Source organism: Kogia breviceps, chromosome 19 (genome assembly GCF_026419965.1).
Source record: "Kogia breviceps isolate mKogBre1 chromosome 19, mKogBre1 haplotype 1, whole genome shotgun sequence".
Lineage (NCBI taxonomy): Eukaryota > Metazoa > Chordata > Mammalia > Artiodactyla > Physeteridae > Kogia > Kogia breviceps.
The window spans coordinates 20,853,643-20,868,697 of record NC_081328.1 but is presented as its reverse complement, the minus strand read 5'-3'; positions in this window follow the sequence as shown (position 1 = coordinate 20,868,697).

Genomic DNA, 15,055 nt, shown 5'->3' with positions numbered 1-15,055 from the left:
CTAGCTGCTCAAAATGATGGTAGGAGCAGAATAGGAGGTGATTTTATTTCCTTTACCCGGAGCTGTGTCCATTCCCCGGAACAAGGGGCTCCAATGCACATTCAAGCGACTGGTTCTTCCCACTGAGAGGGCAAATCCATCATGTTCAGCAACTATTGGCCTCCCCTACCTGGTGTAAGGTTATTGGGGGGTCATGCCTCCACACCCTGTGTCCACTTTCTAGAAAGAGGCCCAAAGCCCGCCACCCTAGCCCTGTATGGCCCCTAGAGGCCTTTTGCTGAATAAGTGGCCTTCTCTGACCTTCCTGATGGCCTATGTTCTTTCCAGCCAGAAAAGTCTATGATCCTGTGACCCCTGAAAGCCCTGCCCTGCTAATGGTTTTATGATCTTCCCTATGGAATCCTCTCTTTGCCCTCCCTAACCCCCAGTCCCCTTTCAGTAGGTCCTAGTCAAAATAAACAACATTTATGACCAGAGAAGGATTCAAGGTCTGCACTGCAAACAAATGTGGAGCCCTTTGAAGGTGCCTGGGGAATCCATCACATCCTGGGGTGTGATGCTCCCCAGGCCCAAAGGGAGGTGGGCCCTGGGAAGGGGCACAGGCGTGGGAAGCTGGGCTCTGGATCTAGATTTAGAATCCGAGGACCCTGAGCTGCGTCTGGGGCTCCCTCCTCGGCACCAAGTCCGGCCTCCCTGCGAGGGAAGGTGAGGAGAGGGGGGAAAGGGACTGGGCAGGACCTGAGATGTCCACTGCGATCAGCAACATTTCTTGCCCTGTGTGCAGGCCCCCTTGGGGGCCGAGACCAGATTTGGTATGTCGTCAGGGGAGAAAATGAAAGGAGACAAAATGAAGGAGATGGAAAAATCGAGGCAATTGGAGAAAAAACAAGCATGAGCAGATGAGAGGGTGAGAGCCCAAACCACAGGGCTCTCTGGGCCCATCACGGCCTCCAGTGCTCACCCGGACAGTAGAGCAACGGTAGGTGCATTGGGACAACCTTCTGCAGGAGGAAAACTAGTCCAAATGCCTTCAGGAGAAAGATCAACCCAGCCTGGCTTGCCTCCTGGGCCGGCCAGCAGAGCTACAGAGAGAGGGAGATTGCGGGAAAGAGCAAGAACCAGGCTCCGTCCTGAGTCTCTCCAGGAGACCCCTAACCCTGGACTTTAGTGAATGATAACACTGATGCAGGAGTAGGAGCTCTGCATCCAGAATGAACACCTCCTCCTCCATCCCACCCAGGTGAAAGGCAGAGCCCCTCCCCTACACTCTGTTAAGCATCCTCCAACTGAGAAAGGGGCCCACAGGAGGCAGCCCGCGTCGTCGCCTCATCTCTGTCTCCTGCTTGCCATGTGGCTGAGATGCCTCAGCTGGACTCCGCCTCTTCCAGCAGGTGCGGCTGTGAGCAGATTTGTTTTCGAGAGGGACTGGCTCTGCCTCGGGAGCTGTGGTTGCAGAATATTAAGGTAGGATTCCCAAAGGTCCAAGTCTGAGAGCAGCTTTCTAGGACACGCAGCTCAAGGCTTTTTCTTCAGCTAGCACGCCAGCCTCCAAAACTGGGGCATGGGCCTAGGGGCTGGTGTTCTCTGACTCAGGGCTGGGGCAGAGGGGGACTTTCCCCAGGAGACCTGTGCCTCATCATTTACCCTACTAAAAATACCATGCTACCTGACAGGTTGGGTGAGGAGCTAGACAGGAAATATGTGCAGTTAACAAGGTATCGATCACATTTATCAGGGACCCGCTTATACTATTCGCATCTATAGAAGATGGAAGGGAACAAAGAGGGAGCTGGAAACGCAGTCCTGAGTTCTTCCAGGATAAATAGAATTTGTTCAAAAATTATCCTCTTCCTAAACTGAAAGAAGAATAATTTTAATGACTTTTTATGATCTTACACAAGTGAATTCGAACTTTCGGCAGAGTACCCTGGTGCCCAGCACAGTGCTTCATAAATTAAAAGGTCCTCCATTGCATAGAGTTTTAGGGCTAGAAGGGCCTTGGAGAGCATCTAGGCCAGTGGATTCCAACATTGGTTGAACACAGAATCACCTGGGGCACTTTTTTTTTTTTTTCTGGCCGCACCGCTCGGCTTGTGGGATCTTAGTTCCCTGACCAGGGATTGAACCCCGGGCCCCAGAAGTGAAAGCACCGAGTCCTAACCACTGGACCACCAGGGAATTCCCTGGGGCACTTTAAAAAAAAATGAAATGCCAGGTACTCACCTCCAGAGATTCTGTATCTAATTGGTCTGGGTGGAGCCCAGGTGTTTTATTTTTTAAATGCTCCCCAGATGTTTCTACTACGTAGGCAGCGTTGAGAACTACTCGTCAAGGCCAGTACTTCAATGAACAGACGTAGAAACTGAGGCCCAGCGAGCAGATTACCTAGGCTCACACAGATCACTGGCAGCAGAAGCCAGTCAGGTATCTGCCTCATGTGTTCAATAAGCAAACAACAGATTCATCCTCGTTTGGAGGCATCTCCTTCTGCAGAGACCAGCTACCCAACCCCTTCCTGCCATCCCCACATTTCTGTATTATTTTCATCAGAGGCCGGGCGGGCTGGCATCTTAACCCTACTCCTCTGGCCTCCCGTCCTGAAGGCCTCGGGGCTCATCCAGGGCAAACATGCAATTCAGACAGTGTCCACCGGGTCTGGAGAGGAACGGGGCAGCTGTGGCACCTTTAGCCATATGGAGTGTCGGTGTGTACCCAGGGGCAGGGGTGTGGGAGTGTGTGTGTGGGGGGGGCAAATGTGCATATATACATCGATTCACACTTATGTGGAGAGGACTCTCGTGCGTGTGGGCATGCATCCTTCCAGGCATGTGTGCACTCTGACTGAGACCACTTGCATGCAGACATGCAAATATCCACATGCGGGATGGTACACATGTTCACGTCAGCATCTGTCTGTGCAGCAGGGTGGTTATGGGAGGAGATACGCGTAAATGTACCAGAGAGTCTAAAATGCTGGTATATGTGTCCGTAATTGTGTACTAGTATATAAAGCTGCATCTACGTTTATGGAATCTACATTTGCATTTACTGGTGGAGGCCTGTGTATAACAATAGGTACGTGGCCAGCTGGCCATATGAGTATGTGTGACTGGCGGTCTGTGTGTTTGGGGTACAAGTTTATGTGGAGAGAGAAAAGGTTTCTGCTGTTTTCATCACATTTCTCCTAAGGAATCACTGGGAAACGTATGTGTGGAAAAACTGTATCTTTCATGCTTAGATGTATCTGGCATATATAAACAAAACATGATATTGTGCCAACTGAGATGCTGCACATTAACATCGTGTATCTGTCATTGATAGAATTAAATAAGCCATGCAAGGCCCGGTAGCATTTCTTACAATTTTATTTAAGACTCTTTCAGCCAAGCAGGTTTGACAAACGCCACGTACACACTGTAGATTACCGCCACAAATGCATAATTTGTAGGATATAATATACAACACATGAGAAGAGTAACAGAGGGGCATCATCTAAAAATTCCAACAGTCCCCATCTTTCTTTGGGCTCAGCTTAGTCCCCTTCCTTCCCCAAACCTGATTAAAACCCATCCCTTCACACTTCCCTAGGAGGTCTCTGCATTTGTGGTGAAGAGAGATAAAATGAAGGGTGAGGATTTGGGGTGGGGGAAGAGATAACACTCTAAGACCTGGTCTCTGGAATGTTTCTACTCCTCCCCAGTCTGTCAGAGGCAGGCTCAAGCCCCAGCATGTGTTAAAACAGGGAGGCCGAAGAAAGCATCTTTGTAGGTTTTGCAGCCCCTCGGGTTGACTGACGAAGTTATTCATTCAGAATGAGTAAAAAGAGCATTGAACTTATCAAATTGGTAGTAAGTCCTTCATTAAGAGATTCATAGAAACGGTTCCCTGCTTCTCTTTCTTAAGGAGAAACAGTATCCTCTCTTGAGCCCAAAGAAGAACAACCTTGCACATAGTTACAGGCCCACTAGCCCCCCTTTCAAAACGTGGGCTGACCGATGGCCTAAAACGTCAGCTAAATTATGAATGGCCTGAGAGAAAAGAAAAACTCAAGAGCTGGGAAGGCTGGGGTCCAAACTAGAACATGAGCAAGAAAATGGAAGAACCACCACTGAGGGGCATCCAAGCGGGAAATTCTCCCTGCCCAGCCACTGGGCCATGAAAAGAGGTCAAGGGGCTTCCCTGGTGGCGCAGTGGTTGAGAGTCCGCCTGCCGATGCAGGGGACACAGGTTCGTGGCCCGGTCCGGGAAGATCCCACATGCCGTGGAGCGGCTGGGCCCATGAGCCATGGCCACTGAGCCTGCGTGTCCAGAGCCTGTGCTCCGCAAAGGGAGAGGCCACAACAGTGAGAGGCCCGCGTACCACAAAAAAAAAAAAAAAAAAAAAAAAAGAAAAGAGGTCAAGATCACATGTGGAACCTCCAAGCCCTGTTCTCTGGGATCTCTTCTTACCACCTGTGGGCTTCATTTTGGCTTGGCGCTACCAGGATTGAGACAAGGAACTCCCTATACCTGCCTTCCTGTGTTCTAAGTTTCTGTAACTTCCCTCCAACTGAGACTCCGGAGGCCTGTAAGGTAAAGACAAGCAGCCTAATTGGCACAGCGATTAGAACCGCTGCCCCCCCCACCCTGCACTCCCCAAATCCTCTGCCACCTGCAGCAAAGCAGTCGTCAGAACTATCTTTCCAGACAGCCCCCAGCCCCTCTCCGCCAGCAGTGATATCAGCCAACCTGCTTCAGTGCCAGCACCAAAGAGTACTGTATCATCTTCACACGCTGAAGTCTCCAGAGCCTGATGCTGTGGGCTGGCTCCTGAGTGAATATAGAAAAAAGAAAGTTTCCTAATGTTTGGATTCGTAGTAAGAATGGAGAAAAGCATCCATCAATGTGTGTGCCTCTTCCCAGCAGGCGCGTGCGCGCGCACACACACACACACACACACGTCCATGCAGACAAATCATGAATCATCTCCGTGGCTGAACACTTTAGCGTTCAGTAATATTCTCAGAGGCCCATGGTTTTCAGGCAAATCCCAGGTCTGTGCACAAGGACACTGCATAAATCCCTCCCCTTATGAAAGGCAAGTCTGAGCAGATGGGACCACTCTTAAGTACTGCAGAGCCCTCCCCATCTCTTGAGGAGCAGGGGCCCAGCCCTACCAACCCAGAGAGCAGAGATCAACAGAAGCTGCTCATTTTGAAGCTAATGTTCACATCCCCAACTTATCTCTCTGAGGGAGGTGTCCTGTTTGACCACACAACCCTCCCTCCCTTCCCCCAAGGGGAAATCAGATCTTAAAGGGAGATTGGAGGAAACCACTGCAGACCAAGTGGTGGCCAGAGTTGCGAAAGCAAAGATGAGCATCAGAGAGCGGTCCAGGGCTGGGAGGAGGTAAGAGGCAAAAGGGCGCCTCCAACCCAGTTTCTTTCCATGCTAAGTCTGGGGAAATAACCTCACAGCAACTCCACTTTCTGATAACCTGGCTCATTAATATTTATTCAACAACAGCTTTTTTTTTTTTAAGAAGAAGGAAGGGCCAGATAATTAAACACTCAGCAGAGGTCGAGGTTTCCACCCCGTTCTCTGTCCAGCCGCCCCACCTGCAGCCTAGGCCAGATATATATACCACACCATCTACCACCCAGCCCCTACCCAGCTCCCCAGGTGTGTCATAAAGAAATAAGGCAGGTGGATGGAGAGAGAGAGACAGACCTGCGCACCCCAGGTACTCCCCAGGAAATGCACGGACTGTGAAATTACACCAGGGCTGGACAACTTACCACCAGGCTGGAACCCTTGGGGTACTGAAATAATTAACTTGCTAATCAGCTACACCTTGCTCTTTCCTTTCTTCCTGGAAAAAACAATTGCAAATCGCCTTCACATCAGGTTCCTATGTCAGTTACTTGGAGACAAACGATGCTTTGGAAGAAATACACTCTCTGCCTGCATTTAAACTGAAATGGGTCCTACCAAGTGAGGCCGCCTCCTCCTCCTCCTCCCCACCGCATCCCACCAGGTCTGGGGGGTGGGAGTGCCTAGAGACAGAATGTTTCTGGAGAGACAAGAGGTTTTTTTTTTTTTTCTGCCCATGGCACAGAGCTTTTCCACCTCTGCTACGCTTTCTCGATGTCGGTCCTCTTCAGCCTGCTTGCTGGCACTAACCGGCCAAGATCCACGTGGAGAAAAGAGGATTGATTAGAATCATCATAATAATCCCTGGCATTCCTCCGGCTTTAGCGTTTACAAAGTGTTTCCACACATTATCTCGTTCGGTCAGAGGAGGTCCTGAGCTGGAAGGGACCTGAGCAATTATGTAGCCAAATTCCCTTGGATTACAGATTGGGGAAACTGATGCCCCAAAAGGTTAAATGTATTCCCCAAAGGTCACGGCTAAGGACAGTGTGGCCAGATCCTCATGTTCACTGTCCAGAGACCCTGTGCTGCCTCCCATTCTCTGAAAAGAGGGAAGGGGCATGATCACCTTTTTGCTCCACTGTGGCTGTAAACCAAGAGAGCAAAAAATCACAAGAGTAGGACATGAGAATGAGTAAAAGCTACTCTCATAAGAAATGGTTTGTGGAGGCTGGGAGTGGAGAAGACTAGTGAACATGCTTCCCCGCTGTCTTTGTCTCTTCACTCCCCCTTCTCTCCAGGTTTAAAAATACGAACATTACGCAGTTTGGGATCTAAGGCGTAATTCGGCCACAGGTCCCAGGGGAGGGGGCCGGGGTGGGAGGTTCTTTCCTTGGATTCAAATCTGGCACCTACACTCCCAGGATTCACAGCATGATGGGCTCACGTGTGCACACATGTGTCCACTCAAGACATTGGCTTTAGTGGTGAAAAACAGGCGTCTTGATCCTTTCACAGATCAGATGATTTGCAAATTAATAGCTCTCCCCCCACTCCAGGCTCTGAGGAGGTGAAAAAAAGATTTCTGGTGAAGGGAGAAACAAGAGTGAGAAAATATCAAATGGGACAAGGAAGCAAACTGACATTGGATTCTATAGGAAAATACTTCCCTGTGAATGGCACGTGTGTATTTCGATGTGGGTCTTGGCATTTCCATGGGGCCGCCTTGCCCCTGTTGCCCCAGCCTCTTGGAAGGTCAGCGGTTCCTTTGTGTGTTCCGTTTATTACTAAGCCCAACTCTTTTCCCTCTAAAACTCCTTCTTCTCCCTGTTGAGCTGACCATGCTTCTGGATTTATGAAGAGAGATGTTTTAGCAGAAATCCCCCAGAGTGGCCCATCAGCCCTAAATCCCAGGCCTGCTCACCCCCCCAAGACCCCATGACACACAGCATGCCAACACGGTTTCCTCTTGCCTATGCATTAGCCATCCATTGTGGCAACCTGACATCTCTCACACATAAAACCGTAAGAGAGAAATAAAATATCTGTCTCTTGGCGAAAATAAAGCTTTGCCTCCCTCCTGATGTATAGGATATAAAATAAAGCCGCAGCTCCAATAGTGGCTTTTCCTTATGCTGGAGTTGCCTTTGCACACACGGAGACAATGAAGACGGATGGTTTGGGACAAGGCCCAGCCTCCTGGGGCCGCCTTCACCCTGTTTTATTATCGTCTCTGCCCCCCCAGCTCCCTGTCTTTTTCTTTCTTCTTCACTTTCTTTCCTCTCTGCTTTGGATGTGCCTTTTATATGCCCTTCTCTTTCTTTCCTCTGGAACTTTATTCTTCTTGCTCACTTTCTTTCTAAAGCATGACGGCAACAGGGAGAGAAGAGCCAAGTTTCTCACTTTCTCAAATACATGCCCGCCATCTCTCCCCAACTCTCTCTTCTCCAGACCCCCAACTCTCTCCGGACTGCCAGCCCCTAGGACGAATTTTGCTGTTACTGCTTGGGGATTTGCTTTGGTCACATGTACAAATGTTCCCAAGGGACAATTAAAAATGTATTTAGTGGGGGGAGTGGATTTTTTTTTTTTTTCGGGAGGAAACTTGCCCTCCCCCCCCTTTCCTCTCCCTAGACCGGGTGGTTTATGAATCTCAGCAATTATTTAGCCTCTGAGGAGCCAACAGAGCAAAGCTGCCGCCTCGAAGGGGTGAGACTTGACATTCACCTCCCACACCCAAGCTTCAAAGCTGCATCATCAGACAGACCGTGGGCCTCGGGCCCCTTCAGGCCAACTCGGCTACCAGAGGTTTCGTCCCAGTGCAACCCTCTCTCCCCTGCCTCTTTCCCCAGTCCTGAGAACTGAGGGTGCTGTGGGGAATATAAGAGGGGCCCCTTCCTGTACTCACACAGAGAGACAGAACCGTCGCCCCCCGTCACAGACATGATCACCTCCCTGCCCTCGCACACACTTGACGCTCTCTCCCACGGTACACAGCGGCCACCTTTTTTCGCCTCTGTCCCCAGAGGCCTCACTCCTGCCGGGTGTGTGTTGCTCCCCTCTTGTGTCCCTCCACCCAAGTCACAGTGGTTTTGTCCCCAGAAGCTTCTTCCCATCCTCGCCCTGACCTCATCCCTCCTGCTGCTTCCTAACTCATTCGAAACCTCGCCTGCTCTGCTAGGGGCTGCAGGACACCTCCCAGGTCGGGGAAGAGTAAGTAGTGACTGAAAGAAGGGGGTGCAGGGTCTGGGCTCCTGGGGGAACAACAGGGAGGGGGAGCTTTGGTGTTGCCTGGAGGTAGGCAATGTCCAGCAGAGGGGCAGTGGGTGGTTTCAGCCTCTGAGATTGATGAAGGGCGTGTGTGTGTGTGTGTGTGTGTGTGTGTGTGTGTGTGTGTGTGTGTGTGTAGGGCTCCTGGGCACCCCTAATCTGAGGAGAGCTTTATTAATGCAAACATGGTGGGGCTGGTGAGGCAGCAACAGCTATGGAACTCTGTCCCCCCAAAAGGGGGGGCTTAGAGCTGCCAAGTCCAGAAAGAACTCAATCCCAGTCCCAAAGATGGTTAGCTTTGGGGTCTCTCTCTCTCCCCACCTGATGTCTCTCCAGATATCAGCAGTGACCACTGCCATTAGGTAAGGGGAGAGAGTCAATTAGTAAGAGGATTAATTACTCGGAGGCACGAGCCCCGTTTGTCTTCCTTACCGGGTGTGAGTGTATTCAGACAGAGGAACACGGGCACGCACCCAAATACACATTGTTGTCACGCTGTCTTAGACGTTTTATTTATTTGTTGGATTCCTGCCCAGAGCCGCTCACACGCTTTTCCACGGGCTCTGAGTCTCCCACCAAAAAGGCCGCCTCCTTTTCTCCTGCCTGCGATCCTGTCACACACCAGACACCCTCCAGTCACTGCCAGGACCCGCCCGAAGCACCTGCTGGGTCCTGGGCTCTGAGCCTCTCCCCGCCGCCTTATTTGTCGCTGGGTTTCTTTTCCTCCACTCCTCCACGCACTTCCCCCAGTATGCTTTTCCTCCTTTTATTCCCCGCTTACTTTTCCACAGTCCTTCTCTATTTTCCTCTGGGTTTCTGCCCTTATTCGCTGTTCCCACCCCTCTGCCCTCACACCTGTCTTTCTCTCTCTGTCCCGCCCAGACTCTCCATGTCCTGTCTTTGCTCTGCGCAGCGCTGCTGACTTGCATCTGAGATCCCACGCTCGACCTGGCTCCCCGCTTCGCGCCCAGGGTGCCTCCAAGCGCTCGTGGGAAGCCTGGCGTTGTTTACCCAGCCCGAGCGCACACCGTGAAGGCCCGGCCGGATGCTGCCCTTTCCCGGCCTCGAGGTCCCCCGCCTCCCCCCACCCGGGCCTTGGAAACATGGCCAGGCCAAGTACACAAAGGGGCAGGGTGACAAGACCCCCAAACTTCTCGCCTTCAGTAGCGCACTGACCCAGGAATCTCGGGCAAAACCCCTAACTTGGGTTTCTTCCCCGGGAAGGAGATAATACCGATGCCCCCTCTTACTATATGGCTCTGGGCAGGTTGCGATAAAAACTGTAAAGTGCTGCACGTAAGTAGATCATTTCCAGGAGAGAGTGTTGGAGTGAGATTAAAGCAACCCGAGGCAGGAGCAAACGAGCGAGGCCAACGAGAGAGCGGGGAGAGGCCGGATCAGATCCCAGGGACTCGGGCCAGCTTCCTGCGTCGCACGTGTGGCGTCCTCACCGAGTCTGGGCGGAGTTTGCGTGGCCTCCGGTACTGGAAGGGTCCCGGACGCGCCCGGCTCGCTCCCTGGAAGGTGGCGGCTGGTCGCGCCCTACTGCTGCGGGCCCGGCGCAGGTACCCATCCAGAGCCCGCTCCGCCCGCAGGCGCCCCGTTTCGCGGCCTCACCGCCGGTTTCTGGAGCCCGCGGGCTGTACAGGAGCGCCCTGGGCGAGGAGGGAAGCGGCCGGGGCGGTGGGCGTTTTCGGGACCAACAGCAGCCGACCTTCTTGGCAAGCTCCGGTCCTTGGGCCTCCCAAAAGCCACTCGTCGGGGAGGGAGGCCACGTAGGGCTCGGAATCAAGGAGGCGGCGGGAAGAGAGGGGGTGCAGGAGGGGGAGCCTTCAGCCCCCCAACTGCAGGGCGGCTGGGAAGAGCTGGCAGAACTCTCCCATCCCCCGTTTCCGGGCCAGGTCCCTCCTCTTGGGCTGATCCTCAAGGCGATTCTCAGGGCAGAAAGCTGTGATGTGAAAGCCGCTTCCAAGGCCCTCTGGGGTCTTTTCCAAGAGCGCCTGGGATGAGGTTCAGAGGATTCTGCGGCCACTGAGCGATGACTGGGCGGCAGATTGCCCCTCCTGGCACCCGGTGCAGGATTTACACCACCTGGCAGCCGGGCGCTGTGCGTGGTTGTGGGTATGCGAGACGTGGAGAGCTCTGGGGAGAAAGCGCCTGCGGACTTCAGGATGCAGGCAGTAAGGGTGGCGGAAGGGCGAGGAGGCAAGGTTGGTGCTTTTGGCTTAGCAGACATGGGTTTAAAAACAGAGCTGAGCTGAGAAGCTTCGGAGACGGTCAGTTTTCTCTCCATGTCTCTGCGACCAATTACATTTTAAAATAAAAGCTCAATGGAAATGGGGAAAAAAACGCATTAATCTACTGTGTGGTCGCCTTGGAGGCGTTAAAATTGGACTTAAATTTCTAGAATCAGGAGCCAGGAGGCGCGCTTCGAGTTGCTCTCCCCGACGCCCTGCGAGACACCGGGGTTAGTTCCCGCGGACCCGTTCACTGAACCATCTGGACCCCGGAGCCCGATGGTCTAGAGTCTGCGTCCTGCCCTCGCCCTCAACTCCCTTACCGCGCCAGTCCGCCCGCAGGCGGAGGGACCCTCTTTCCCCCACGTCGAGGTCCCCGCACCCCCAAACGGGTGCAGCAAACCTCCTCCAGCCCACTCGAAAGGAGGCGGCAGGCCTCGGGTTCAGGAAGGGCCGGCAGCCGGGTCCAGCTGTCGCCCCGTAAGTCCCCGCCGACTGCCCCCCACCCCTGCGGTCCCTCTGCTTTGCATGAGAAGGAGCCCAGCTGGGGCGGGGGCGGGGTGGAGCCACTCGGGACAGGGTCCGCTATAGATTCCAGAAAGGGGCGGTTGAGTTGAGGGCGCTGGCGGCGAGAACCAAGACAGCTGGGGGTGTGGGGGCGTGGTGGGGAGAGCGTGGAGACCGCTCACAGAACCACCCCCTCCCGCGGGCCTCACCCGGCGCAGCGGACTGGGGAGGTGCCTCCGGGTCAGGGTGGAGGAGGCGAGGACCCCGCGCCTCGCAGCTCTTAGCGCCTCCCCGGGTCCTGGAGTACGGGCTACGGATCGGCTGGCTCCTGGAGATGCCGGGTCTGCGGGAGGAGCACAAAGCCAAGTCGCATCCTTCGAAGCCGGCCTGCTGGGTTGGAGAGCCGCCCTCCGCATCCCCAGCTCTGCCCTGAGCCCCGGCCTGGGAGAGACAACCAGCCCCAACGCCGCCCTCCCCGCAGTGGGGAGCCAGAGGCCAGGTGTATATGTGTGGAGGGGGTGCGGAGAAGGCGAAACGGCCCTCGCGCCCAGAGGTCAAGATGGGCGGAGCGCCAAAGAAACGCACTGCCGGCCTTGGCTTCGGCTTCCAATGAAAAGGTGACGCGGGCGGCAAGGCGGGGGCTGCCGGCGGGCTTCGGGGGTGCAGGGCTGGGCGGGCGGAGGCTTAGAGGAAGGAAAAGAGTGTTGGCAGAGTCCTAAAATCCCAGTCCACAGAGCGCAAACCAAATTCGCTGTAGCGGCTAACCGGTTCGTTCGAAGAGGGTATTCCATTTTGCAAAGAACTGGATTCCCTGCCTGCCACGTTCATAACAATTGCATTGCAGGGCGCATTTCTCCCAACTTAGCTCCGGCCGTGTGTGAGATGTCTGAACCCAGCACCGCGTGGGGGGGTCAAAAGGCCATTCTCAAAATACCGGCTAGACCTTGCTGGCTGGCTGCCCGCCCATCCTCATTTCCTTCTACACTCGGGCTGAATGCGCCTTTCTAACACCCCTGCCCCCCCAAAACAAAAACGAGGAGCAAATGCGGGACTGCCCAGCCCTGCCGCCTTCAGATTTCACTCGGGGAGAAGTCCCGATTAGGCATAGAAATGGTGCTGTCGAAACGGAATTTGGTATTTGACTGGTGTGGGCCGCGGAACTAGAGTGACTCTTCGAGGCTAAGAGTCTCAGGACCCGGACCCGACCCCCACTTCTGGGAAAATCTGCCCCCGTGGGCAGTGGTCCGTAGTTTATACCCTGAGGAAAATCAGGGAAGTATAGGCTGCCTAAGACGTGATCTACCGGAGGTTGTTCTGCGCTTGTCCGGGGAAACTGGTGCCAGCCCGGAGCCTGGAAAGGGGGACAGGGCGGCCGGGCCCGTACTCTCCACACCCCAATCCTCTGCAGCCTCGCCGTGGAGCCCTCAGGACGCCCCCGTTCCCACCGTCACTACCACCACCCCCCAGCCGCCGCTACTGCCCCACGGTTTCCCGCCTAGTCTTTTGTTTTTCTATGGAAAAGGTGTCTCCGGATCACAGTTTTCTCACAACTTCTCGCCGGGGTTGCAACTCCTCACCCGAGGCGCTTCCCCACCCACTCTTTTCCCCCGCCCCGGCGCCGCGCCTCCGGTCTCCCCCGCCCCACCAGGAAACCTCCGGAATCAACTTTCCAAGACTGCTCTGCGGGAAGCAGACACCCAGATCTCTCAGAGACCCGGACCCTGTGGACCTTGGTTGGATTGGGGGAGGGGGCACATAAGGAGGGACCGGAGGAAGGAGATTCTGCTGCCAAACGCCCTCCCCCACCCAGCTCCCCCCCAAAAAAGCGCAGCGCCCGGGGCAAACTTCTAGGCCAAGAAAGCAAGAGGAAAAAAAAAAAAAAAAGCCAGCACCCGCCGAACTGCAAAGCCAAAGAGTGCACCTGGGTCGCCGAGGCTCCCGGACCCAGCTGCACCCCAACCTCCAACAAGGCTCGATCTTGGGTTACTGCCCCTCTCCGGCAGAACTCTGCCCTCCGCCTGCGCCTACTCCCGCGCCCTCTCAGTCTCTCCCACCGAAACCGACGCCTTACCGGAGCAGCAGGGGACCCGGGCACCTCGCTGCCCGCCGCCCGCACCGCGCCGGGCCGCGGTTGCCGCCGCCACTGATCCTCTAAACGCGGTCTCCCGGCACTCTCCCCAGCCGGGGGATGCAGAATGGTTTACAGAGGGACCGCGAGCCGCTGATTGGTCGCAGGCTGCCGTGACGTCGGCGGGCGCTGCATTAAGGCGAGGGGGCTTCCAGAGCCCAGCCAACAGCCAGGAGCAGTGACCGAGCCGCCGGAACTGGGGAGAGACGCGCCGGGGCGGCGGACTGGGCCAGGAGACCAGGGACAGAGGGACGCTTGTCCGGGGACAGCCTGCAACGAACTGCGGCCCGGAAGGCGAGAGCGGCGGCCCGTGCCGAGCTGTTCCAGCCGCACAGAACTGTAGCCGCTGCACCAGGACGTTTTTTAAAAAGCTCTTCAAGCTACTCCCCCTCCCCCCGACTCCTCCCGCTGCAAAAGAAAAAGGGGAAAAAAAAAGGAAGGAAGGAAAGAGGCTAGAAAGAAAACCCAGATTTGCCATCACAACGAAAAAAGAGGAGAAAAGGAAAAGAAAAGAAAGTCGAGAGACTGTGGGGTTGCACGCAGGCAGCTGGAGCGTGGGCCGAGCGATGTGGGGCTGCGCGCCCAGGCGGCCGCGAGTTGCTACTGGAGCCACGATGCACGGCCAGGCGCGGTGAGGAGCCAGACGGCACCCCCTCCCCGAAGGAGTCCAGGCGCAGGGAGGGCCGTCCCGAGGAGACGGAGGCCGCCAGGCAGGCCACGGCCCGAGGTGACGGGGCTGGGGCGGTGGGGAGCGGGCGCGCGCACCTGGCTGCGTCCGCCCGGAGTTGTCCCTCTCACTCTCGATTGACACAAACACTTCTCCAGAAGGGGGGAAACCTAAGCAACAACAACAATCAACAACGAGATCTTCCTCCTTTCCTCCCTCCCTCCCTTCCCCCGCGGCCTGCCCCCGCCCCCTCCCCCAGGCCCACCGCAGGCTCCCAGGGCGTCCCGACCCGTTGCGCGAGGCCGACAGCTTAGAATCCAAAGCTTCCCTACTCGTTTGGTTCTTCTCTTTTATAAAAAGAGGAGGGGAAGTTCCGGTGACGGGCTGCCCTGCACACACACACACACACACACACACACCCGCCCTCACATACCCCGACAAAAGCAGATGCACTTTGACTTCTGACAGCTCTACCTCAAGCCCGAGAGAACTCAGCGGCGCTTTCCCTGCAAGCCGAGCTCGCCGCATCGTCCTCTTCCTTCTCCGACTCCGTTTTATTTATTTATTTCCGTTCCCGTCGCCGTTCTCGGTGACCTTCATTCCTTCGCGGGCTCTGGGCAGAAGAGTCGCTTTCTCGCCCGCCTGAGACTCTTTCCTCGCCCCAGGAGCGGCGGCGGCGCTGCTGTGCCCCGGGGCCCCGGGACTGTCGGGCTGCACACTCCACCGAGGCGCCCCCCGCCCCCCATCAGCCTCCTCCTTCTCTCTGATTTTCCGGCGCGGGTTTCGGTTTGCACTGCCAAGTGTGTCTCCCCAGTTTGGAGGGGCTGGGGAGTTCCTGCCGGTCGTCTTGGTGAATCATCCCCTCGGCTCTACCTGCGCTTCTCTCTCCGGGCC